The sequence below is a fragment of the Taudactylus pleione genome, unplaced genomic scaffold (assembly GCF_031769625.1).
Source record: "Taudactylus pleione unplaced genomic scaffold, aTauple2 ptg000040l, whole genome shotgun sequence".
Lineage (NCBI taxonomy): Eukaryota > Metazoa > Chordata > Amphibia > Anura > Myobatrachidae > Taudactylus > Taudactylus pleione.
Genome location: NW_028284442.1, coordinates 22758519 through 22785595, shown reverse-complemented (window position 1 = coordinate 22785595; position 27077 = coordinate 22758519). Strand labels below are relative to the sequence as shown.

Sequence of the window (27077 nt, the reverse complement as noted above, 5' to 3'; positions counted from 1 at the left end):
ATACAATAAATTGGGGGCACAGCTGTGTGGCATATTATGGATCGGAGGCATTGATGTGTAGCATTATTATGAATTATACAGCTGTGTGGCATATAATGAATTTGTGGTAGAGATATGTGACATATGAATCGGGCAGTGTTATGAGGCACATTATGATATTGGGGCTCAGCTGTTCTGGCATATGAGTTGGCATTTGTATAAAGTATATTATGGATTTGGGGCACTGCTGTGAGGCATATTATAAATTGGGGACTCTGATGCATAGCATATTATGAACTGGAGGGAGCAGGAGAGGTAGGGTGAATTGTTGTCTAGGGTGCCCAGAAATCTTGCACAGGCCCTGCCAGTGGCCCACTTCATAGTCCAGCTCAGACACTGGCCACGTCCCTCTAGTTGATGGCCAAACCTACCCAGTGGCTTGTATTCCCATGGTGGGCCCTTCATGCCCCAGTCCGACATTGTGCTTACTCCATGCGTATCAAGGCACATCCTCACTCCATTCATATCCTTCTAATGGTCAAGGCGACCGGAGTATGGATAGTATGCAAGTCGTCCTCCATTTTTTGCTAACTCTGTTTCCTGTAACTAAAGCAGTTACTAGTGTTTTGTGAGAATGCACAGGGCACTGGGCCTTGGGGGCTGCACCTTAGCTGCCCCACAGCACCTGCATATGGCTTGCAATGTGTCTTACAGCCAGTAACACTGCAACCCGCGAAGCTGCCCAGAGCATCATGATGTCATGGGTTTAGGGGGCAGGGCGGCACAGGAAGGCATAGAGCTCTGTTCTAACCCTGAACTGAAGAGTTTCCAGACACCTGCATTTGGTGTATGCCCAAGCTTCATTGTGTACAATAATTGCTGAAGCACAATTTCCATCACTGTGTAATTTTCGTTTTGTGTATACACATATACCCTTGAGGATTACATTGATATAGTATCTACATTTTGACTCAAGTTTGTTTTCCTTACACAGAATAAGACTGTTGTAATTATTGATGTGTTTTGTATATGACCCTTGAACAGTAGCATTGTAAAATTGCCTTGTATCCACCAATGCTATATAAGCAAACATTATTCCAGTTGCAAATAACAAAGAACAGACTGGATTGGTACATAATAAGCTAAATGTGTACAATTCTTTTGGCTGTTAAAACCATCACCACTCTACCCCCCAAATAACACCCCCCAACACTTATCTGGAGTATATGGGAACATAGAACCCATAGGTGTCGTTAACATAAAAGCCTATATAATGTGCTGGTCATAAAGCATAGTTTTATGGGCATGGCTATAAAAAGGTACTTCCTGCTCTTGGCCTTATTTCTATAATAGCACACACCATGGTTCTATATCTGTTCATATATATTTGCTAGCTGCATCTAGACATCAATCTACTGTACTTTGTGTTCTTCATTGTCTAAATTAGCATTTAAAGAAAAATAAAAAGACAAACTGATCTAAAGTTTGTTTATGCTTTGATAGAAGACAATAAAAACCTGCTTACTATGTGCTTATAATTAACATTTAGAAAACAATATATTTATAAAAAAACCCTGCAATTATTTTGGTTGGTTAGAAAAGAGCACATAAAGCAGACTGTACAGTAGGAGACAACACTGGGGTAAACATAAAGGCTATACAGTAGTATTATGCAAAAACATTGTGCCAAATACAGGCCCTGATTCAGAGATGTACGCTAATGCGTTCGCAACTGCGTTTCCATACGCAACGCAGTTGCAAAAATATGCTAATGTTAGCAAAGATCACCCGAGCATAAAGACGCCCACTGCTGCCTTCTCACCTGCGTGCGACTACGCATACCTACAGTACATAAACATCGGTACCATCAAAGTTCACCAGCGGCCATTTTACCCTTGCGGAAAGTCTGACCTGACGCAGGTCAGTGAGCTCTTCAGCCACGCAGAGCTGCGTATGCAATTGTAGTGGCTAATTTATTCACGCCCACGTAACTGCATTTAAACGGCCAAGCACGCTTGCGTTTCGCTGACCACCCCGTCAACACCCCAAACGGTCACTTCCTGTCAATCAATCTAGAATGGGCCTCCATGGTCTGCGTGAACGCAGGGCTATCGCACTGCTGCCTTCGTGCACTGCGATGCATACGCATGTGCAATGGCAAACAATCGCTCAATCTGCGTTCATCTCTGAATCAGGCCCACAGATACAAACTATACCAAATTCCAGCACTCACTGTAACCGTACAATAATGAGAGTTACCTACTGTACAGTCTAGGGGTGTGCACCAGCCACTTTTCGTGTTTTGTGTTTTGGATCTGGATCTTTCTTCGTGTTTTCTATCTGAATTGGTTTTGCCAAAACCACCCTTCCGTGTTTTGGGTTCTGGGTTTATAAAAAAATAAAAAAAAACGCTAAAATCACATAAAAAGGGGATTTTTTGGTTCCTACGCCATTAATAACCCCAATAACATTATTTATTATTATTTCCACTCATTTCCACTCTATTCTGAACACCTCACACCTCACAATATTGTTTTTAGGCCAAAAGGTTGCACCGAGGTAGCTGGATGACTATGCTAAGCGACACAAGTGGGCGGCACAAACACGTGGCCCATCTAGGAGTGGCACTGCAGTGGCAGACAGGAAGCCAATCAGCGTTATGGTGCCCATTTGCATGTAGCACGGACCCGGGAGATCCGTGCTACATGCATCTGTGTAATTGGCACAGAGCAATGACAGGTCCGTGAGACCCGTCTGTGCTGCTGTGGTAAAAAAAAAAAAACCTGTGTAAAAAAAGAAAAAATTGGCGTGCCCCCCCCCCCCAAAAAAAAGAGCAACCAGCCCCGGGCATTAGTGACCCAGTGCTGGGTGTGCTTAAATACAGGGGACAAACGACGTAGGGGTCCCCTGTACTTAAGCTCAACCAGCACCGGGCTAGTCAGAACCAGCGCTGGTTGCCAAAATACGGGGGGCAAACGACGTAGGGATCCCCCGTATTCTGCGCAACTAGCTCTGGGCTCTGATCCGGTCCTGGAAATACAGGGGAAAAAATGAGTAGGGTTCCCCTGTATGTTCCAGAACCAGCACTGGACTTTTTCTAGCGGGGGGCTGATGCCACAGCCAGGGGAGCCCTTTCACGCGGCCCCCCAGCCGCAGCATCAGCCCTGACCGCTAGTCAGCCCAGGCCGGGGATCCCTGGAGAGCTGGGGACCCCCCAATAAAGGGGTCACCCTCTCAAGGGCACCCCAGGCCCAGGCTGATAGCCCGGGGCTATCCCCCGGTGGGTGGTGGGTTGATAGTGTGGTGTGGTGTAAATAAAGAATATCAAACATTGTCTTTAGAAGTAGAACTGCAAGTCCCAGCAAGCCTGCCCCGCATGCTGGTACTTGGAGAACCACAAGTACCAGCATGCAGGGAATTAATGGCCCACTAGTACCTGTAGTTCACCTGTAAAAAAAATAAAAAAAAAAACACAGGACACCCCAGCCCCGGGCTATCAGCCTGGGCCTGGGGTGCCCTGGAGAGGGTGACCCCTTTATTGGGGGGGTCCCCAGCTCTCCAGGGTTCCCCGGCCTGGGCTGTCTAGCGGTCAGGGCTGATGCTGCGGCTGGGGGGCCCGGTGAAAGGGCTCCCCTGGCTGTGGCACCCCCCGCTAGAAAAAGTCCAGTGCTGGTTCTGGAACATACAGGGGAACCCTACTCATTTTTTCCCCTATATTTCCAGAACCAGGACCGGATCAGGGCCCAGAGCTGGTTGCGCAGAATACGAATATTTTGGCAACCAGCGCTGGTTCTGACTAGCCTGGTGCTGGTTGTGCTTAAGTACAGGGGACCCCTACGTCGTTTGTCCCCTGTATTTAAGCACACCCAGCACTGGGTCACTAATGCTCAGGGCTGGTTGCTCTTGGGGGGGTGCACGCCATTTTTTTCTTTTTTTACATAGGTTTTTTTTTTTTTTACCATAGCAGCACAGACGGGTCTCACGGACCCATCAGTGCTCTGTGTCACTGACACAGATGCAAGTAGCACGGATCTCCTGGTCCGTGCGTGCATCTGTGTCATTGAAATACACAGCAGCACAGACGGGTCTCACTGACCCATCTGTGCTCTGTGTCACTATCAATCATACAGATGCATGTAGCACGGATCTCACGAGTCCGTGCTACATGCAAATGAGCACCATAATGCTGATTGGCTGAGAGCCGTGACAGACGGCTCTGTCAGCCAATCAGCACTTTGCCCATTAAAGGCAAAGGCATTTTTTTAAATGTCCGCTCGAGGCAAAACCTCGAGATCCGACAGCAGATCTCGAGGTTTTGCCTCGGGAGAGGGATCCGGGGCAGACAGGGAGATCCGAGCAATCGCCCCGGATCCCCGAAGTTCGGGTGGGTTCGGTTCTCAGGGAACCGAACCCGCTCATCCCTAGTACAGTCCAGGAACTGATAACATTCTAGGGATAACTGTGCCTGCTTGAGATTGCTTCTATGCAAGTTTTTGAGACAGCGGAAAATATGTATCAAACCTTGTAAAGAGGACAGATAGAGAAGTTACACATAGCAATCAATCAGCTTCAAGCTATCATGTTATACAATGTACTTGCTAAATGATAGCTAGTAGCTGATTAGTTGGCTCCCAGTGAAAATGTTTAAAATATTTTCCACACTAAAGGGGAGACGCATCAGAATGACGTGTATCCGAGCCGACCCGACACCCGATGGAATGATATATCAGACGGCCGTACACAGGGCCTGATTCAGACCCGGATGCTATGCTGCGCTTGTTCGCATTGAGCGATTTTTCGCAATCCGCGCATGCGTATGATTCGCAATGCGCGTGCGCGAACCGGTCATTTCGATGGGAAAGTGCTCGCTCGTAGCCCGCAATCGGGCCACTATTTTGAGAAACAGATAGTGCTGTTTGTGGGTGGTAACAGGGGAAGGTGCATGTAAACGGGGGTGTGGATGTGCGAACGCAGGCGTGCCCGACCGTCAGAACGGAGTTTAATGGGTGTGCATAATTAGCAAAGTAGCGTCATTACACACGTGACTTGTGGTTGTATTTTAGCCTGAAACTGCTCGCAATGTTGTGGTAGGAAACGGCTACCACAAGCGCTGCGAGCAGCTCCGATGGCTCTCGATGTTCCCCATTAATCCTACAACTGCCGGAGATGACGTGTGTTGCGAGTGGCAAAGGGGCATCTTTATACAGGTGCGAGCGCATAGTGCGGCCGCTCGCTATTACTTAGTGGGCGGCTTTACGCGACGCAGTGCGAGCGCTTGATTTAAATAGCTGGCCCCTTTTAGCCAGCGAGCGGCCGCAAATAGCGTCCGGGTCTGAATCAGGCCCACACTGCATGATCCGATGTAAGTCAGAGTGAAATACCCTTCCATCCCACATTCAGCTGCATGCCGTCGTCAACGTGTTTGGCCACGTGCAGCGCATCAGATGGGACTACCAAGCTGAAGATGCACGTGAACACGTGACTAAGCGTACATACTATGCGATGTGAACTATGTCATATTGTCCAATATATCGCCTAATGTGTACTTAGAGGTTTATTTATCAATACTCTGTGCTAACAGCAAACACAGATGTTGGTAGTGCCACAATTTATCAATGTGAGACACCTCTTGTAGCCAGGCCCGGCGACAGCGAGGGGGGGACTAAGGGTACACCCCGAGGTCCAGAGGGGCCCGAGGGCTGGACAGGCACAAAACGGGGCTGCGGATGGCAAACTCTGTTCCAGGACAGACGGTGATGGGGGCTGGGGACGGAGGAAGGTGATGGTGGGCTACTGGGCTGAGAGGCTGAATTTGAGAAAAGTGATGAGTACTGTGGATGGCTGGCTGCAGACACTATCCCTCCTACCCCTGAGACATCCACAACGCTGTCATCAAGAATACCTTGCAAGCAGGGCCGGATTAACGGGGGGGGCGACAGGGGCGATCGTCCCTGGGCCCCCACACGTTAAGGGCCCCCACACCCATCGGGGTTAAAGTGGACCGGAGGAGACGGAACCAGTTCCGCCTCCTCCGGCCAACCTAACCCCGGCGCCGCAGGGAGGCTCCATTTACCAGGCGCCCGCTGTAGCCAGCGGGCGCCCGGCTCCCTCCCCACAGCGACAGCCGGAGTCGGAAGCTTGAGATCACTTAAGCTCCAGCTTCCGGCTCATTCAGAGCACCATGGCAGAGACGTCATGACGTCTCTGCCATGGTGCAGAGGAGCAGCCGAGCGGACGCGGGACTTAGCGCTTAAGGTAAGTATGCGCTTTTTTTTTTTTTTTCAGTGCAAGTGGCCTACTGGGGGCATTACTGGTTGGGGACATTACTCGGGGGGGAGCATTACACCTGGAGCATTACTCGGGGAGGGGGGAGGCATTAATACTGGGGGCATTACTATTGGGGCATTACTTGGGGAGGGGGGAGGTATTACTACTGGGGGCATTACTGGCGGGAGGCATTACTACTGGGGGCATTATTCAGAGGGGAGCATTACTACTGGGGCATACTTGGGGAAGGGTGAGGTATTACTACTGGGGGCATTACTACTGGGGGCATTACTGGGGGGTGAATTACTACTGGGGGCATTACTGGGGGGCATTACTGCTGGGGGCATTAAACAGAGGGCATTACTATTGGGGGCTCTACTAGAGAGAGCGCATTAGTATTGGGGGCACTAGTAGAGGGGCATTACTACTGGGGGCATTTCTACAGAGGGCTCTACTAAAGGGGGAATGACTACTGGGGGCATTACTATTGGGGGAACAACTACATGGGTATTTCTACTGGGGGATTTATACAGGGGGCATTACTACTAGGGCATTATTATTGGGCACACGCCCAATTACTACTGGGGGGCATTACTATTTGGGGCACAACTACAGGGGTATTACTACTGGGGGCATTTATACAGAGGGCATTACTACAGGGGGCACTACTAATGGGAGTATTGCATGAGGGGCACTGCATACGGGGCACTACCACTGTGGGCACTTACACTAATGGGGGCTCTGCATAAGGTCCCCATTGCGCATACCCACAGTTTGTCACAATTAATAGGGGCCCCCACATGTTTGTTGCCCAGGGGCCCCCACAGACCTTAATCCGGCCCTGCTTGCAAGAGACGTCAGACAAGAACTAAAACCTGCATCATCAGCGACAGAGAGACAGTGTGGTAAGTCGTAGTATATTTTTACTTTATGTAAAGGCTGGCATATCTTTCAGTTCACATTCTCATGGTCCACATATCACACATGCAGGGGGGGATGTGCAGGTTCAAGGGGTGGTGGTGAGAAGGTGGAGCCCCCAGAGACATCAGTGTACCGGGCCCCGGGATTTCTGTTTTCAGCCCTGCTTGTAGCCATGCAAGGGTTTTCTCTCCATTACAGGCAGTCTATTGCTGCTGGTGAAGAGTCACAGTAAAACGCGTAGGTACAGTACACAGTTGTTTGACCCGGTGGGGATCAAGCAAAGCCCTTCCTTATTTGCAGGTCCCTGTTGCCGGGTATAGGATAACACCATCTCAAGCAAAGCTTTTCATCGCCTGATTAATTGCCGCGAGCCTTCATCCCTTTAGAGCTCTCCACCCTGGAGGTAAGCAGTGCTAAATAAGTGAGCACTGGACAACATCTCTGATTTCCGGTGTTAACCTTTTAATAATGTTTGAAAGCCAATTCTGCGATCAAACATATCACAAAGAGTGAACAATTCAAAGAAACCATCTGCTCACCAGACTACATGCAAAAAGTGCAAGAAAGGTGATTGCAGTACTAGTCAGATTCAACCTCAAGTGTGAGCTAAAGTAAAAAAAACAGCCCTAAGCTGCTTAGCACAGGGATGAGGGTAGAGAGTGTGCCCCTCCCATCCCAGAGACTAGAAGCCCTATCCTGCCCTCCCATATAGTGTAGCGGTCTGGTCAGACTGATACCGAATAGCCTTTATGTGATATGAAGGAGGAATTGTGCTGCGCTCAGCCTAGTGAATAGCGCTCTTTGTTACTTGTATACTTTATGTATTTGTATCACCATATGTCAATTGAAGCGTTTAGGGATGGAAAAAACATATATCTATACATAGACTGTATTGTGTTTATAAAAGATACTTTACTTGCTGGTGCTAAAAACGAATACATACAGTATTGTCATTAATTAGAAAATAGTTTGTTTCTGTTAACTAGGTACAGATCAGAACACTGGGAGTAAATCAATACCAATATGCGATAGAAAATGTGCGGAGTGAATGGTGTTCAAATTCCCTGCAAAGTGACAAATAATTGGTGTCCAGGTATTAGCCGTTGTTGGATAGGTGGATGCCTAATCCAAGTACTAATTGATGAGTATTAGGAATAAATGTCATTTATTCAGTAGAGTGGTTGCGGTGTCCCGCTTCCACTCATGAAAGTTAACAGATGCAGAATAATTTGCACAGTGGGTCTCCGGTGACGACGTTGCCCGGGTATAACTTCTGAGAGTAGGCAGTACGGTGGCCGGATAAATTATAGGGTGCTCTGGACTGGGCTGTCCTCCACGTGGGAATGAACAACAGTGTTGAGCCTGTCTCCAGGCTCTCGCTGTGAGCGTGCTTCCAGAGAGGTATTCGCTGTCCGGGGTGGGGGTTTCCCCGAATCAACTACCGCCTACCCCCTCCACTACAGAAAACTTACCTTGGATGTTCTCGACGGCCACCCGCTCCTTAACCTTAGCAGGCTTGTTTGTTCGGGTCGCCTCTTCTCCTGCAGCAGCAGGTTACGGTCCTTCCATCTCGTGGTCACGTGGTAGCGGCTTTTCAGAGAGCCTTATGTGAAGGTCACTCGTTAATGATGGATATGTTGGTAGTAGGAGTGTTTATGTGATATATCTAATTTCTTTAGCCAATGTCTGTATAGTAAGAACAAGGATGTCCTTTGTGGGCCCTGACTTTTGGGAGCTGGGTAGAGTTAGTCAATAAAACAGAAATACTGAGTACATTTTTATAGGAGTCTGGTACAAATGGCCTTCATTAGCATTAGATGGGCAAAATAATGATTTCCTGTCTATGGCATTGCTTTAAAATGTATTTCACTCACTATATCAATAGGTGTGTGTGTGTTTGTGTGTGTGTGTCATCGCTGCCCCATGGGACATGGCACTTGCATGTGGCTTGTAGGGTGCCTGGACTGGGAACCTGCAGCCAGTAGAACTGCTGCAGAGCCGCCCACAGCATCCAAGGGAATAAATGCCCATATTATACTTTTATTTTTTTTTTATTTTTTTTTTAAATTGAGTAAATTTTTAATTTTTATTGGTTTATAGAAATACATTAACAAATAACCAAACATAATAAAAAATAAATAAATATATATACATATATTCATAAATACATAATCAAATAACAGTATCTGGAATATAAAACCTAGATCTACAAACTGCATCCCAGGTCCATTTCTTATAAAATATATAATATTAATCAGTATACCAAAACAATAAACATATAAAAAAAACACTATACAAATATTGGAATATCTTCAAAAATATCACCTGAAAAATTGGCAAAATCAACTAGATCCCAATAAATTCTGCTCTCAACTTATCACACAGCACATTACCTCCAACAAAGTAATAATCTACTTCATTAACCTAGCAATAATATACCGGTCAATCATTAGGCAGTGCACGGGCATAACAGGATTTAAGCCTACTGCTCCAGATACGTTCATACTTCTTTTCAGCTTTGCGACAAATAAACACATGTTTTTCATGTTCAACAGTGGTACGGACCAAGGACAGCCAAGCATTATAATATGGTCCTGTAGGAGCCATCCCCGACCGAGCTACACATACCTTAGCTAGCCTACACATATTAACAATGTATTGCTTAAGATATCTGTCCACTACCTCATCGTTCATAGAGCCTAAACAGCACATCAATAACGTAGCTAAAGTGGAAGCAATACCTGTATTGGACAAAACTCTCAGAACCTTATTTCAAAAAGCGCTAACCACCGGACAATCACATAGAAGGTGCCAGAAAGTACCGCTACTAATTTTACACTTAGGGCATATGTCAGATGCTCTCCCCCATATTATACTTTTATGCATATCCCAGTCTCCAATCAGTATCATTTACGAGACCTTTATGTTATGTTCTTTTATATTTATTTTTGTTCTTTTTTTTGTGGGGGGAAAAGGACCAAAAAAGTTAAATAAAATAAACACAATTAAAATGTGTAATTAAAGCTTTGGTTAAAAAAAAGTGTTTTTAGTTTAGTGTGGTGAAAATGTAAATATCTAATAAGCACAGTATGGCAGCCTTTTCTTACCACTTTTGCCCTTTAAGGGGTATATTTATTGGCCGTGACCATGCACCCAGCTGCGTGCCTGTCACTTCCCAAGTGTTAAACTGACCCTAAACCCCTCCTTCCTGCCACTAAAAACAGCCATTAAATGCCACACGCTTTGAAAGGGTGGCCAACAGTCAGGGGCTGGCTGGCAACTTTCAGCCTGGGGGGCAGACGCAAGCAAGTGGCCCAGTATTTCTACTAGCGAATGCAATGTAAAAATGGGTGTGACAACAATGGTTTCCGTAATGTGCGTATGGTTTCAATAGCCAATTAAGTATATGATGGTAAAATTGTTATAACAAAGAGCTATAAATAAATACCATCTATTGTGCGCATCTCCTGGGGACTGGGTTGAGCAGCTGCGCCCGGCCCTTTGTTACGCCTTCCCCTAAAGCTCCGTCCTACAGTGTGTTTATCTGACTCAGAGAAAGCGGGGCACAATTCATCAATCACAAAACGGGCAGGGTGCATTTCATAGTTAACAAAACGGGCAGGGCGTAGTGCCCTGCTAAAAGTACCTAGTTTGAACACTAATATACATACAGACACATTAAGTCCACACACACGCAGGGGAATTCAATTCAAAGCGATGTTGAATAGCCCCGGGAAAGAGCCCCGGAATCTATTCAATTCAACGCAATGTTTGGTCGAGGAAAAGTATTTCTTCTCGCATCCCCCTGGGGATGCGAGGAGAAATCCGACAAAACTGCCGGCTGCACGGCTGTTTGCCAGCTTAGCACGGCGCTAACAGCCACGCGGCCGGCACTTTAGTCAGTGAATGCCGGTTCTCACGACTAAACACCCAGGTTAAGTTGTGAGAACCGGCTTTCTCCGACTTAACAGCGCGCTGAATTGATTAGCTCCAGGAGCTCAATCCCAGGGCTATTCAGCATCGCGCTTGATTGAATTCCGACAATGAATATTGTAATGAACTAAAAAACCCCAGTGCAAAGTTTAAGCCACACTGATATAATTTGTATACAAGATTTGATATAGATAGATAGATAGATAGATAGATATTAGATAGATAGATAGATATGAGATAGATAGTTAGATATTAGATAGATAGATAGATAGATAGATAGATAGATAGATAGATAGATAGATAGATGAGAGAGATTGAGAGACACATACACTGTATATAAGCTCCACCCTCCGCTTACCTGGTTTCTAAAAGGGTAGAAAAGACAGGAAGCACAGGATCTCCTGTACTCTGGATCACTCCTCACCTCTGCCCTCTCTGTCTCTCTCCTCCCTGGGTGCCATCATATTTCTAATTTAGCTCCTCTTCACTGACAGACTCTCCGGTAAGCCCCGCCCCCTTTTTTACACTTTTCAGCCTCCAGGGTTCCTGGGAAAGGAAACCTGGCTCCCCATTGGTCGACAGCGGCCATTTCTTTGTAGCTTACTGTGGGGGCAGCCATTTTTGATTAGCCTCTGCAACTAAGCTCTATCTAGAAGCATAGCTTGCCAGCCGCCCATCGGAGCTGAAGAACCATCTGCGACTGAATTACAGTACACCCACAGCCAGGCGGCCGTGGAATACTAGCATTGTACTGGCCCGGGGGGCAGATGGCACCCTGCCCCCCGGTCCAGTCCGCCACTGCCAACAGTGTGACATGTCTCCCAATTGTGCCTGACTAAGGACAAGGTCCTGATAATAGTGGTGGTAGGACAGTCCACTCATATCAGGACTGTTCTGACTAAATCGGACAGTTTGGTATGAGGTATGTTACATCTGCAACACTGTCCACTGTCCATACCGGAATTCTTTACATTCTAATCAGACATCTGTTAAGAGGTAATTATGATGGATAGGAAAGAGACAACTGAAACACTCAGGACTGCCTATATTCTAAAGCTGGTGTCCTATTAGCCGCGGCAATTTGTTGTGGTTAATAACCGCCGACTGGGGCAATACAATTAGCCCCAATAGTCGGGAATTGTCAGAGATTGTGTTTCACCTGCCTCAGGCTGTCCTAATAAAATCCCCAAAATCAGCCCTGTTTTCATGTCCATGAAAAAACACGTTTCATGGACCATGTGTGTTTTCTCACGAAAATGGGACAAAAAAAACAGGCTTTAATTGGATAGCCCAGTATTGATCATTGGGCAAAAATTGCGTTAAAAGCCCATTATTTTCGTGAGAAATAGGAAACCGGCCTCAATGTTACTTATGAAAGTGATAAATCAGTCAGTGCCAATACTCTTTCATTAGGAAACACAACTAACTCTGCACAAATGCACTTGTGGTATTTTGGGCCAAGATTGCAGCATAGGCATAGGTGGGAGGTAGTCATAATCCTGACTGTTGGGATGCCAGCGCTCAGAATGCAGATGCTGGAATACCCACACCAGTCAGAATCCCAGGGCTGGCATCCCGGCCACTGACATCCCAACCGTAAGTAGTGGGGTTAGGGGGAGAGTTAGAGTTATGCACTAGGGGGAGGGTTAGGGTTAGGCACTGGGAGGGATAGGCACTAGGTAGGGATGAGACAAGGGTGGTCAACCTTTTGAAAAAGTCACATGGGTTGTGACGAAACGCGTTATGGAACCCTCATCAATTCATCTTATCACGACAAGAACTAAGCGGCATTAACTCTCCAATTGTGCTTTCACCTGGCCAGGGACTAGCAACCATCCATCAGGAGGACCTCTATTGCAGATTCCGAGGACGCTCGGACAGAGGGTCCAGACATTTCAAGACAGCAGTAACGTGAGTTGGCACACGGCTAACGCCAAGTGGTGCACGCTTGCCTTATTTTCATTATAAGCAGGCACATTTACCAAGCGGGTTATACCTTAAGAGGGACTATATATATGCATGTTGGCATACTCATATTGGATATCCAAGTCCTTGGTACTGACTGTTGGGAATTTCCCTATTAACAACGATTCAGTTAAGTCCTGCTTGCATAATCCATTTTTTGGCATACACTGCATGTTTTCAGGATTACCCGGGCTACACTCTATGACAGTGTTGGCTAACCTTGACACTCCAGCTCTTATGGAACTACATAACCCAGCATGCACTGCTACAGTTTTGCTATTAGGGCATTCTAAAACTGTGGCAGGGCATGCTGGGATATATAGTTCCACAACAGCTGGAGTGTCAAGGTTAGCCAACACTGCTCTATGACTTTATGTGCTGACTGCTATATTCCTACAGTGAATCCTTCATTGTGGGGATCACATTGATACTTTTAAACAGAAAGGTTTTTTAATTAGAGTTGACTGCTACGTATTGCAACATCTTGGATTGATTTCTTTTTCTTTTTTAGCTTTCAATTTGCTACAATTTTTTTACTTTAGAAGGCCTTCTAAGCCTTTATTTTACTGTTCATGTAAAATCATCATTTGTATCATTTATGTTTTTTTTCTACCCTTCCTCCCTTTCATACTATGCTTATTCTATAAGTTTTCGATTACGGATAACACTGTGTATTTTACTGTTTAGTAATTTTGGATATTAAATATGTGTGACTTCATAATATGGCTCTATAATATATGTTAGATATCATACAATTTCTACATAGATACCCAGCGCGGATCACTATCATTTATTACTAGGTAGGGATGTTAGGTTTAGGGTGTGGGGAGGGTTTGGGTTGGGTTAGGATACCGCCAGGATCCCGAGCACTGACATCCAGTATTCAGCCCGCTGTTAGATTTTGGGCAGATGAGGAACATTTCTAATGCTGGGTACACACTAAAAGATGTGTACCCAGCACGATCTCGTTCGCGACGGGACCTGGCGAGGGTCCCGGCATCAGAAAGTGCACACAAACTTGCAGATGCCGGGAGCAACGGCGGGGGCCATTAAAACAGGTTAACTGTAATTATGTATAATCGCAATGATGGTAAAAATTAATTCAGCTTTTATCTATAAGTGCATAAACTATTTTGGCAGTATCACCAGAGATGGCACTGGTGAGCAGCTGATTCTGTGTGGGGCAGGACAGTTCCGCCCACACAGAGTAGAAAAGCATTTTTGGAAGATGCCTAATTGCTGCCTTGTGGAGAGAGCTCAGGTGTGGGCTGATGAGAAGGCAGACCAGTCAGGCTGCTGCTGGAAACAGTCTATGTGAGACTGTGGCAGCCAGAGAGCCCAGTTAAGCTAAGCGAGCCTTTGGGGGCCAGGAGTTCTGTGTCTGGACCTTGCAGGAGGCAAGGGGGGACCATAAACCTCTCAGACTGTGTGACATTGAAGCAGCGGGGCTGCAGGCTGAGGAAGCCAGGGCCTACTGTATACCTGGAGTATACAGGAAAGGCACAGACACTGTGAGAAACTTTATTGGCAGATTAGCTGCACCCTTATAGAGAGGGGCTAGGTTGTTTATTATTTCCTGTTTGTTTCCTGACTTTCCACGTTGGAAAGTAAAGCATAATTTATTTACTTGAAAGCTGTGTGTGGACCCTCATTAAGCACCTAAACATTGCACCAATCCACCCTCTGCCGAGCTAATTACCCCCAAGATATCACACTATGCATCAACAGTTAATCCCAAATCAGGCTGTCACAGATCACTAGGTATCTCTGGTGCCATTAGCTAATGTGTAATGCACAGGTGTTAATCAATATACTGACTAAAGGGCTGTAAGCCTCACATCTGCTGTCAGTTCTGTGTTTCTATTTCATTACATCAAGATTACTCAAAATAAGATGAACTCATTTAGCACCAATATTACGGCATCTAATTAACCAAATCATACTATATAAGATGCCTATAAAAAAAAAAAATGTTTTTCAGGATTAAAGTTTAAGAGCTATACACAATCACGTCATTGAAATAAGATAAACTGACTACCCTATTTATCATCTGTGTTTTTAAAAATACATCTTCATTATTATTTTTAGTGTTTCAGGATCAGGGACAAAGTGGTTATTTAAATTCCATGACTCATATCTGCGTTTGGGTATGTGGAGAGACAGGGTCTTATATCAGCTTAAGTTGGTGTGCAGAACAGGCTTATACCACTATTATCCTAAAGTTGTCTACCTTAGCGTAATCCCAGACCCATTTCACAAAAGCTGCTGTCTTTCTTAGACGGATATCTACAATAATCCAGATCACTCTCACACAGGATGTTCCTTAATAGGTGGAAGCATTTTACTGGTCAATAGAGGTCTTACATTGCTTATCTCTGTCAGGTATCTCTCACTAGTCACCTTTCATGGAAAAATTAACTAGCCTTACCATCTTTTATATTCCTGCCATTAATAATACTGCCATTTACCCATCCAGGCTGGTGAAATACTCTATAGGTGGTAAACTCACATTTGTGGCCAATAAGCAGTAGTAAACTCTGGTCGGTATAAAGCCACTCTCACAGAAAATATGCCACTTTATTGTACTTCATGGATGGCGAAAGCACATTCCAATCTGCCTATGCCAGTGGTTCCCAAACTGTGTGCCGTGGCACCCTGGGGTGCCTCGGACACTTGTTAGGGGTGCCTCAGATTGGTGGTCCAGCACCAAATTAAATTATTTATGGCCAATGTAATGTAAATATGTGGAAAAACAGAAGCGCAAACCTGACCACTACCACATAACTGAACCTAAGGAGGAACAGGACAGCACAATTTACTTCACTTTAGTACAGATGGGCCCAGCTGGTTTGTTGCTCATAGCGCGACATTCAGGCTTCTGAGTCGCGCCTTGGAATGTTGCGTAATGGCTGTACTGTGGTGCACCGTGGTATTCTACAACGTAAGAGAATCCACGGCATGTAATACACCGCTTTTTTTCTGAATTTCTCAATAACAAACTTAGGGGTGCCAAGAAAACAATGCTAACACTCTAGGGTGCCGTGATTCAAAAAAGTTTGGGAACCACTGGCCTATACTACCAAAACTTTCCTTAGTTTGGGGAAGAAATGGTTGGGTAGTATTTTGAAGTTAGCAGCAGTTATTTGAATGAAGGCTGTATACTCAGTCCTATTACTGTACTGGATAGAATACAGGTCATGATCTCATGAAATAACAGCAACCAATGTGAAACTGTACTGAACTGTTTAATAAATAGTGTTTCTTACTGGAGACAGCAGCACTCTGGATGATTTAACACTAGTATGTTGGACCCGACAGTCCCCGGGTCTATCTCCCCCTGCTCTGTGCGGCAGATGCTGTACAACACCTGGCCTCAGCATCTTATCCCTCGGCCACAGGCTGCTGAGAGGGCATCCTTTTTTACTTGGGAGATCGTTTTATATATATATATATATATATATATATATATATATATATATATATAAAACAAATAGTTTTGGCAGGCGCTCACACTATATAATATAGTGAGACTGAAAATAACAGTCCAGCTCACCCACACCGTGCAACATGTGCAGCGTGTAGAAGCACCAATGTCCAGCAAAAAAGACTGCAGCTCCCTCTTGTATAGAGTCCCGGATCCCACAGGGTGAATTTCTAGTAAAGGTAAAAACAAAACAAGGAGGGGCGCTCCATAGTGCATAAAAGTATTTAATAAATTGCTAGCAGAAGTAAATAAAAATCACAGTAAGAGATGTGCTCGTACCAAGTGAAAAAACGCTGTGGACTGATTACCACATGGCAAGAATGTATGACAGCCAGGCAAACACCAACCGTCATCCAGGGGAATTCCCGAGACACACACCCCACGCTCCAAGCCGCCAAGAGATGCAGGATCGTGCCGGTGCCACGGAGACCGAGGTGACCGAAGGAGATGCAAGGCAGTCTATCGTTGCGTCACTAAGGCCACGCTCTAACGCGTTTTGTCAGGTGACTTCGCCAGAGGGCTGGCCCTGGTGACGCTGGGTATCAGTTTTAACCTGGCATGCAGCCAATCAGCCCGTCCACTGGGCGGTATTACTGATGTAAACAATGCACGCCCCCAATTGGCGCGTGCATTTAAATGGTGCACTCATGCATACCAATATCAGCCCGTTCGATATAAAACAAACTTAGTGGTACAACACTATTAGATAGTACCAAACTGCATTAATCTTAACATAATGTGCAACCAATTAACACATCTACAGAGCAATATTACAGTGATGGTAGTGCATTCACATAGATTATAAATTTGCACATACATAAATACAAATAATAATCAATCGATATAATATAAATAGCTTATGGAATATCATAAAAATATAAAAAAACACATTACATGCAGAAAATACATAAGACATCTAATAAATAAACCAAACCAGAGCTAGAGGGACAAAGATATTAGCAGCATTTCCAATTAAATAAAAGGGGTAATCTCATATCACTCATTGAGACCAACCGGTGCCAAGATATTTAGTGTTAAAATCCAAAATGTTTCTCTTTTTAATAAAGCCTTCTCTCTGTCACCCCCTCTCCTGTTCGGGGGAACCAGTTCAATACCCTTAATTTTCATACCACAGGGATTGCAGGCATAAACACATTTTAAAATGCTTAGAAACACTATGATTGGTCACACTGTTCTTAATATTACGCATATGCTCAAGTATACGTATTTTAAGCATACGCTTGGTAATAAGGTAAATCACAAAAGTCAAATTACAATTTATAAAGCTCTTAATAGATCTATTCGATTGACCCTCGCCTTTATCCATAATTTGAGAACCTTTTTCTATAAAGGGACAAATTTTACACTTGCTACAAGGAAAGCAACCTGAAATTTCTAAGAAACTTTTAGAAGTCTGATTAGTAGATGTTTTTGTTAGTTCTAACTGACTCTTAGATACAATGGACTTAATATTCTTAGCTTTCTTAAAAACTACATTTGGATATCTTGGGAGATGGTCAGATAAGATAGGGTCCAATTTAAGGATATGCCAATTGTTATTCAAAATTTTCATAAGAGTTTTATCAGAATTGTGATATTGAGTAACAAAACAACAATCCCTATTCTTATTCTCCCTTGCTTTATTCAATGGTTTATTCTCTAAAAGTTGATCTCTGGTAATATCTCTTCCTCTCTTCATAGATGAGCTGATAACTTTCTCTGGATAACCTCTTTCATCAAATCTCGCTTTATATATTTGAGCTTGTTCATCAAATTTAGCTAAATCTGAGCAGTTCCTTCTCAGCCGAGAAAATTGAGAAAAAGGAATATTGTATTTCCATCTAGGTAGATGACAGCTAGAATATTCCAAATAGCTGTTACTATCTACATTTTTAAAGTGGGTATAAGACTCAATAGTTTTTACTTCAGGAAAATTCTCAACATTCAACACTAAATCTAAGAATTCAATTTTTCTTGGATTAAAATGGGAGGTGAACTTAAGGTTAAACGAGTTGATGTTTAGATTTCCAACAAATTCATTAAACTCAACCTCAGTCCCTTTCCAGACAATTATAATATCGTCAATATAACATTTAAAAACTACAATTTGGTCCATCATATTATCCACAAGAGAACAATTTTCCCATTCCTCCATATATATTTGCCAGACAAATCGATCCCATTCCCGTGCCGCACACTTGGAGGAACCACTCCCCCAAAAACTCAAAATAATAAAATATAAGCACAAAATTCAAACAGTCACATATAAAATTGGTTAGATCATCTGAAATATTCACATCCTTAGACAAAGTTTTCCGAATGGCACTAATCCCTTGAGTATGAGGAATGGCCATATATAAGGATTGGACGTCGATGGTACCCCATTTAAATTCTTGTTCCCATTTTATATTATTATTTGAAGCATATGGGTAGAGTCTCTAACATATGATGGTATATCAGGTACGTATTTCTTAATAAAAACATCAACGTACTCTGATACTCTAGAAGTCAGTGACCCAATCCCAGCCACTATAGGGCGGCCTGGTGGTTGGGTAAGGTTTGTGCAATTTTGGCAAATTATAGAATGTAGCAATATTAGGGGTAGTATTGTAAAGATATTTGAGCTCTTCAGCTGTTAATACCTTATTATCAAGTCCTTTTTTTAAGGAGTCTATATAATTCTTCCACGAAGGGTCCCATGGGATCTTTCTCAAGTTTAATATAAGATTTTTCATCAGATAGCAAATTATATGCCTCTTTCTCATAGTAGTCATGATCCAATACTACTATGCCGCCCCCTTTGTTGGCATTTTTAATAACCACATTGGTATTTGCCGCTAGATCTTTTAGGGCATTAGATTCTTTTTTTTGTTAGATTGTTATATTTTTTATTAATAGAGGGCATTTTTTAAATTTTTGTTTTTACCAATTGTGAAAACATTTACACATAGGGACTCTTTGATTCTATTGGAAAAAAAGTAGATTTAGGTTTAAGACCAGAGAAAGAATTAATTTTTTCACTTTCCCAATTCCTGACAGATGCATCACCTTTTTTAAGAAAATGTCACTTCAAGGTAAGTTTCCTTACAAAGAGATTAAGGTCAATATAAAGGTCAAATTTATTCGGTCCTCGCGAAGGAGCAAATGAAAGGCCCTTCTTAAGGACCTGTTTTTCTATAGGTTTTAGATCAACTTTAGAGATGTTAAAAATTCCCTTAACCTCTGCCTCTATTACAGGTGTCTTATTTTTGAGGGCTTTCTTAGTAGCCCTCTTTCCTCTTTTTCTTTTCCCCCCCATCGTCTCTTTATACTAACCGGGGTTCTGAAGGTGGACGGGACAGACATCTGACCGTGGCCAGATTTTCTTTGGCCTAAAAAAACCTCAGGTGGAAAATCATCCCCATTATCTGAGCGTGATCTCTCAAATCTATTATTATGGACGAATCCTTGTGGTTCTGGATGTTTAAAACGTCATATTGGAGGTTTATTTTGAGTATGCCACTCATATTCGTTTTTAGCGGTAAATGCAGTTTTTTGACATAGGGAGATTTCCATCTATTAGGCTGTTTTACTGCTGTATGTGTATAAGAAATAAAGACCTTTTTTCTTATAGCCTTATTTTTCTTAAAATTAGTAACACTATTGGAAGATAATGATCTGCGTTGCAGATGCCATGTTCTAACTTGGTCATTCATATAGTCCATTTTATCCCTATAAAAAATTTTCTGCTTTGTTTCAATAATTTTGGACTCAATATTAGACACTTTTGTATCAATATCTTTTTTCAAGTTATCCAAATTCTCAAAATTCTGTCCAGAGGCAATATCCAAATCCAAATGTATTAGTTCTTTCTCTACATCCTTTAAAATTTTCTTTTTTTTCATAAATCAATAGTCGCATAAGTTCCATTGAACATTCATCCAATATTCTGTTCCACTCCTTCATAAATTTGTCATTATCATGACCTAAAGTGGGAGTTTTGTTTATTCTCAGACCCCTAGGGATACGGCCACAATTAATATAGTTATCTAGGCCCTTGATGTCCCACCAAGTCTTGGTCTCTTTAATTAAAAGTTTCTCAAATGACAACAATTTATCATTACCTATCCCTACTTGGAATACATTGGTATTGGGACAATTATCCTCATTAAATATCCTGGAACATTCCTGAGATCTTTTGATTTTTAAATCAGGATTTCTAAACATCATGGACTAACAAAATTACAATATAAAAAAACATATAATAAAAAGCATATATATAAACAAAGTGTATCAGCACAAAGCCAAATTGGAATCAAAATGACACACAAATAAAACAAATAGTTTTGGCAGGCGCTCACACTATATAATATAGTGAGACTGAAAATAACAGTCCAGCTCACCCACACCGTGCAACATGTGCAGCGTGTAGAAGCACCAATGTCCAGCAAAAAAGACTGCAGCTCCCTCTTGTATAGAGTCCCGGATCCCACAGGGTGAATTTCTAGTAAAGGTAAAAACAAAACAAGGAGGGGCACTTCATAGTGCATAAAAGTATTTAATAAATTGCTAGCAGAAGTAAATAAAAATCACAGTAAGAGATGTGCTCGTACCAAGTGAAAAAAAGCTGTGGACTGATTACCACATGGCAAGAATGTATGATAGCCAGGCAAACACCAACCGTTGTCCAGGGGAATTCCCGAGACACACACCCCACGCTCCAAGCCGCCAAGAGAAGCAGGATCATGCCGGTGCCACGGAGACCGAGGTGACCGGAGGAGATGCAAGGCAGTCTATCGTTGCGTCACTAAGGCCACGCTCTAACGCGTTTCGTCAGGTGACTTTGTCAGAGAGCTGGACTTAGTGATGCTGGGTACCAGTTTTAACCTGGCATGCAGCCAATCAGCCCATCCACTGGGCGGTATTACTGATGTAAACAATACACGCCCCCAATTGGCGCGTGCATTTAAATGGTGCCCTCATGCATACCAATATCAGCCTGTTCGATATAAAACACTTAGTGGTACAACACTATTAGATAGTACCAAACTACATATATATATAAGCCAGAAAGATAACAGTCGGCACCCCCGGACTAAGAAGGCGAAAACAATAGCCAGTGCTTTATTGCAACGTTTCGGGGTCAAATCCCCGTCATCAGGACACACTGGGATATGACCCCGAAATGTTGCAATAAAGCACTGGCTATTGTTTTCACCTTCTTAGTCCGGGAGTGCTGCCTGTTATCTTTCTGGCTTGTGTGGAGGGGGTCCGATACCCCAGAGTGAGCACCTTGGCAGGCTAATGTAGCTCATCAAGTATGTTGAGTGCCGGTATTTTGGATTTATATATATAAATCTTACTTACTAAGGAAGTTCAATGGATCTTGCGGTTAGACACCATTAGCCCTAAGGGTCGGAATGACAAGATAAATTGGAATAGTCTGATGTCAGTGTCGTACTGGCGCATGAAGGGCCCATCGGGGGAATGCAGTGAAAGGCCCCTATGCTTTGGGGTGCGGTCAGTTACCACAGGGGATGAGGCCAGACCCAAAGAGACTTGGACAGACATTAGGGACCATGTAACTGGCCCTCTAATAGAGTAGCAATGCAGTGCACAGTCTGGTGCACAGTCTGGATCCTGACATTAAATCAAGTGGTGGGGCTCTTAGGCAGTGGGGCCCACCAGGGATTTCCCCTGTACCCCTGTGGGCCAGTCCAACCCTGTCTGATGTAATATGGTTTGGTCATATATACGTTTATTAAACTCAGGTAATCGTCTTACATATGTTTACTAAGATTCAGGTAATCTTCTTGTTGTGTGTATTTTATATTCTGGGGTTTTCACCTATACCACGTTTCTTATAGATATGGTGGGTATGTATAATTATGTCTTTGTATTTACTGTTGGTTTATTTTCTGATTCTCTGAGGCTAATTGTGTATATACTATTTTTCATTAATAGTATTGTCAGTTATATATTGGTATATCTATAGCTGTACTTATACTGATATTATAGGATTCTCCGGGTTAAGATATTTATGGGCATGTTTGTGTTTGTATATGTAGTGGTTATTGTTAAGCAGCAGCGTAATAATGGAAATGACATTGAGATGCGCAGGTCCGCCCCTCGGGATCTCCCTGTTGTTACCTCCGGTGGAACGCAGATGTGTGGAGGCAGTGGAGTGCAAATTATTGTGCAACCATAGCAACCCCTTCAGCGGGACCCGGAAGAGCAGCTCAGCAGCGTGAGTTCAGGGAGGACGGCTGCGGGGAACAGCAGTTTGGAGTGGACAAGGTAGCTACACTGGGATACTTTAAGGGGAAAGTGTTATTGTTTATGTGTATGGTATGTGGTCCTGATGAAGGGGTACATTCCCCGAAACGTTGATCTTTTGGAATATATCAACTTTTTGCAGTACAGACTCTCTCTCTCTCTTGTGATAACTTGGGGTAATTTAGCTCGGTAGACGGGTCAGTGGGGTAGTGTCTAGGTGCATAATAAGGGTCCACACTCAGCTTTTCAGGTTTATTAAATAAATGGAGCTTTACTGACAGCATTCCAGAACAAAATAATAAAAAACCTAGCCCCACATTCAAGGCACTACCTCAAGTTCATGATCCCTGACTATTATGGGCAGCTAGTCTGCAAATGTAACCCAGTCTCTCAAAATTGTCAAAACTGTCTCTCACAGGTCTGACTTCCACAGAAACCCCCTTTCCCCTAGCCTAACCCTATCCCTCGCAGGGGATGTCTAACCCTGTCCCCCTGGGAGACCCTAAAGCTACCCCCCCTCCCCCCACCCGCGGCTATCCGCTCCAGACGCCCGGCTTACCTATGATCGGTATGCTAGGTGTCGGGATTTCGGCGTGGGGCTAATAATAGGCATTGGTTTTTAGACGCCTATCATTAGTCCCATGCCGAGATTCACCCTGCGCTTACCAGAGAAGGGACATCACCTACTGATCTAATGTAACAACTTGGAGATCTGCACTTCCATGCACCTGCTACTGCAACAAATCATGTTTGAGGATTTTACAGTGTGATTGTTACTGGTGTAATAGATTTGTGCTCAGCTCCTGAAACTAGTGACTACGACATTCCATGTGAAAATACATAAAAAGTCCAGTCTTTAAGAAAAAACAACACCGCCAACATCTATTAGTTTCATTGCACCTAATCACAGCTGAGATCTTTGTTTTTGCAGAGAAACACAAACCTGGGCTGGCCAATGTTCTATATACTTGCAGAAAATTATGCAGTACAATAACCAATATAATCCTGTGCTGTCTATATACCAGTCCTGCTTTGAGAATACACACAAACTGGGTACTAAAAATGCACAGTAAATGTAGAGCAAATGTAAAGACAATAAATTGAGCAATGCTATTTTAGATCTTTGTTGTATTTTCATGGTTGACTTCAGGAAAATGAATACACTCTTTTCTTGCAGTTATACCACCATGAAGAACTCGGAACTGAAAGTTTGTTTTGAAGCAAAAAATAATTTGGTTGTGATCACCCAAGCAAACAGATTGCATAATTTCTAAATATAAATGTGCGGGGGCTTGAAAATAAATAGCAGAAGTAAGATCGTCAGTAATAACAGTTAAACATTTTTTTAGCTACTGTAATTGAATTTAATAAATCACAACCAGAGCCATAAGTAGGGGTGTGCGACCATTCTAACGGATACCCACACTCAGGGCTCACATGCCCTGTTTTTATTCCATTCTTACAATACGACGGCCCACCCTGCGTCCCTTAAATATTCAAACTATCTCACAAAATATAAATAAATACATCTTACATTTCAAAGGAGCTGAAGAAGTACCTCTCTCCTTTCATACATATATAACTCCCAAACCAGTTTGTCCATACATAATATGATTAACATATAACTGTCTTTTTCCTAGGGGTTTACTCAATATCCTTTAACATTTTCACATACTTCTGTAGAAATTATGATACAGACCCATTCATCATTCATGAAGAGATATTAGTATGGGGAAGTAGAAATTATGCCATACATCACGTTCCAAAAAATCACACATTTTTTTCGGAACTTGTGAGTGTTACTGTACACCATCCTGAAATGGCATACAGCCCCGATAGTCTTTACAAGCTGCTGTTAATATGGCAGCTTGTGCAGGAGAGGGATCTTTTCAGATACCTCCCTGTTGTGTCCTCACTGCCTCCAGGTCAGTGCCCAGAGTCTGTTGCCCCCTGTGCCCATTTCCTGCCCACAGCCTCCATCACCTGGTGCGCAGCTCCTGCCTGCTACATACAACCAATGCAAATTAGCCAGCAAGGGAGAGATGCAGGGACACTTGTAGCGGGTATGGGAGGGAAGGCTGCAGGGACACAGGTAGGGCATACGAGAGAGAAGGCTGTGGTGATACTGACAGTGGGTACGAGAGGGAAGGATGCAGGGACCATGGCAGGGGGTACGGGAGAGAAGGTTGCAAGGACACTTGCAGGGGTATGGGAAAGAGAACTGCGTAGACACTGACAAGCTGAAAAAAAAAATTATATATATATATATATATTCATAAAAATAACGGCAGTCACTTTGTTGCAGAGCCTTCGAAATGCTTGCTGGGGTGCTCACCTTGGCATGTGGTACCCCTCCACATACATATACAAGAAATAATGGCACTCCCAATCCAGATAATCAAAGAAAAAACTGTGCTTTACTGTGCAACGTTTTGGGGTCAGCCCCCGTCGTCAGGACACAAACACACATATAAAAGGCGCATGCGCAGATTTAAAAAAGCAGGTGAAAATCAATGGGAAAAGGTGAAGTGTCTCACACTTCTGAAAAGCTGTCTCCGCAGAAATTGAGAATATATGAAAGGCTCTGATTTTAACCATTTACACTTGGCAAGTTCAAAACTATTTTATCACTACTGATATTTTTTTCATCAAGAAAACGCCACAATACCATGAATACATGCTTACACCTCTGGAGGGCATATCAAAGGAAGTTCCTTATACAAAGGGGTTGGGTACAGGATCCCAGCGATCAGGATGTTGACAGTCAGAATACTGACTGCGGCATCCCGACAGTCAGAAACCCCCCCACACAGCCTAACCTTAACTCCCCCCCCCCACACCGAACCCTAATACTTACCGTCGGGATGATATTCTAAGCACCGGCATCCAGACCACCGGGATGATAACTACATCCCATACAAAGACTAGGGGCTCCATTTACTAACGCGCTCCTCCTTCAATGCTATTTAACGTTACCACTCGCTGCATTTTTTTTTTTCTTCTTTTAATTATCAAGGACACGCTCGCCGGTGAGCGGTAATGTTAAAAAACCGGGCAGCGCTGTTTTTCTCATCCAAACACCGCTGAGTAATGAACGGAAGTTCCGTGTGATCGCATGCGCTGTCTGTAGCATGGTCTGTACAGCAGAGAAAGGAGGAATCATACAAGCCTGCTCATGCGCAGGAATACTTTCAGATGCCCCAGACAGGTGCTTTCCTGTCGGGACAGAGCGCCGAGGAGGAGACGGACTGGGAATTTGGGACTGGCAGGAGACAGTGCTGACACTCACCCACATAGCCGCCTTCCCTGCCTATAAAAATAAATACAATGGTCGGGGAGGGGCGGAGCTGCTGAGTGCTGACTGACAGCAGGCGACAGCTCTCAGCAGTCTGCTCTGCTGAGGCTGTGCACTGGCTCTGCTGCCATGGCCTATGACTGTCATCACTCACAACGCAGCGCGGCAGAACTAGTAGCAACTAGTGCGTGCTGTGGGGTGGGCACAATAAAAAAAATAATGCACCATCGGTCCCACACTGGGCACATCCTTCACGGGATGTTTCCATAGAAACTCGGCACCTGCAAAGCATGCTGGGATTACTTCTGTGTGCCAGGAAGGAGAGCGCTAGCCAGACACCGCCTGCCCTGTATTTATCAGCATCAAAAAGACGATGAAGTAGAATAAGGTAAACGAGTGCTAAATTACTCATAGCGCTCGTTAAATACAATCACCAGCCATCTGCCATGAGGAGACAAAGTGCTGATAGCGCTGCTTAAAAACAGCGCTATCAGCAATAATAAATACAGAAAACTGTTAATTATCACTGAAAACGAGTTTTAATGACTAACTCATTAATAAATGGGGGCCTAAAACTCGTTAATAAATGGGGGCCATGGTGCCTAGCACAGATAGTTCATATGAAAATTGTGTTGCAGCACCTTGACCATGGCCGCCATCTTGACAACGTGGGCTGGGTCTCCGACCACAATCCATTTATAAATTAGTTTGAAGTGGTTAGGGATAGAACCAACCTGTGGCACGTTCAGGCACTACCATTACCTAAGGCATACCTCCAAACATGACCCTCTCCAGGAGGGATACAATGCTCTGGTCCTGGACTTCCCTGGTAAGTGGTGGGGCTGCAGCGCAGTCCAAAATTCAAATAGGGGAGCCACGCCAACTGTCATTTCACACGCTGCCAAACATCACTGGCTGGGACTCACTGGCAGTTGGTGTAACTCCCCTATTTGAATTTTGGACTGTACTGCAGCCCCA

General features: G+C 43.9%; 1 protein-coding gene across 2 annotated transcripts in view; it reads right to left on the bottom strand.

The window, feature by feature from the left end:
• Positions 1–27077, bottom strand: part of SH2B2 (SH2B adaptor protein 2) — a 163783-nt gene that overhangs the window by 103935 nt on the left and 32771 nt on the right. Inside the window, exon 1 of one of the 2 annotated variants that reach the window (XM_088454708.1) lies at positions 2243–2315. The exons of the other annotated variant lie outside the window; for it this stretch is intronic. The gene's annotated coding sequence lies outside the window, so the exon portion shown is untranslated. Of the gene's footprint in view, positions 1–2242; positions 2316–27077 lie in introns of those variants that run through there. 2 annotated transcript variants of the gene reach the window in all.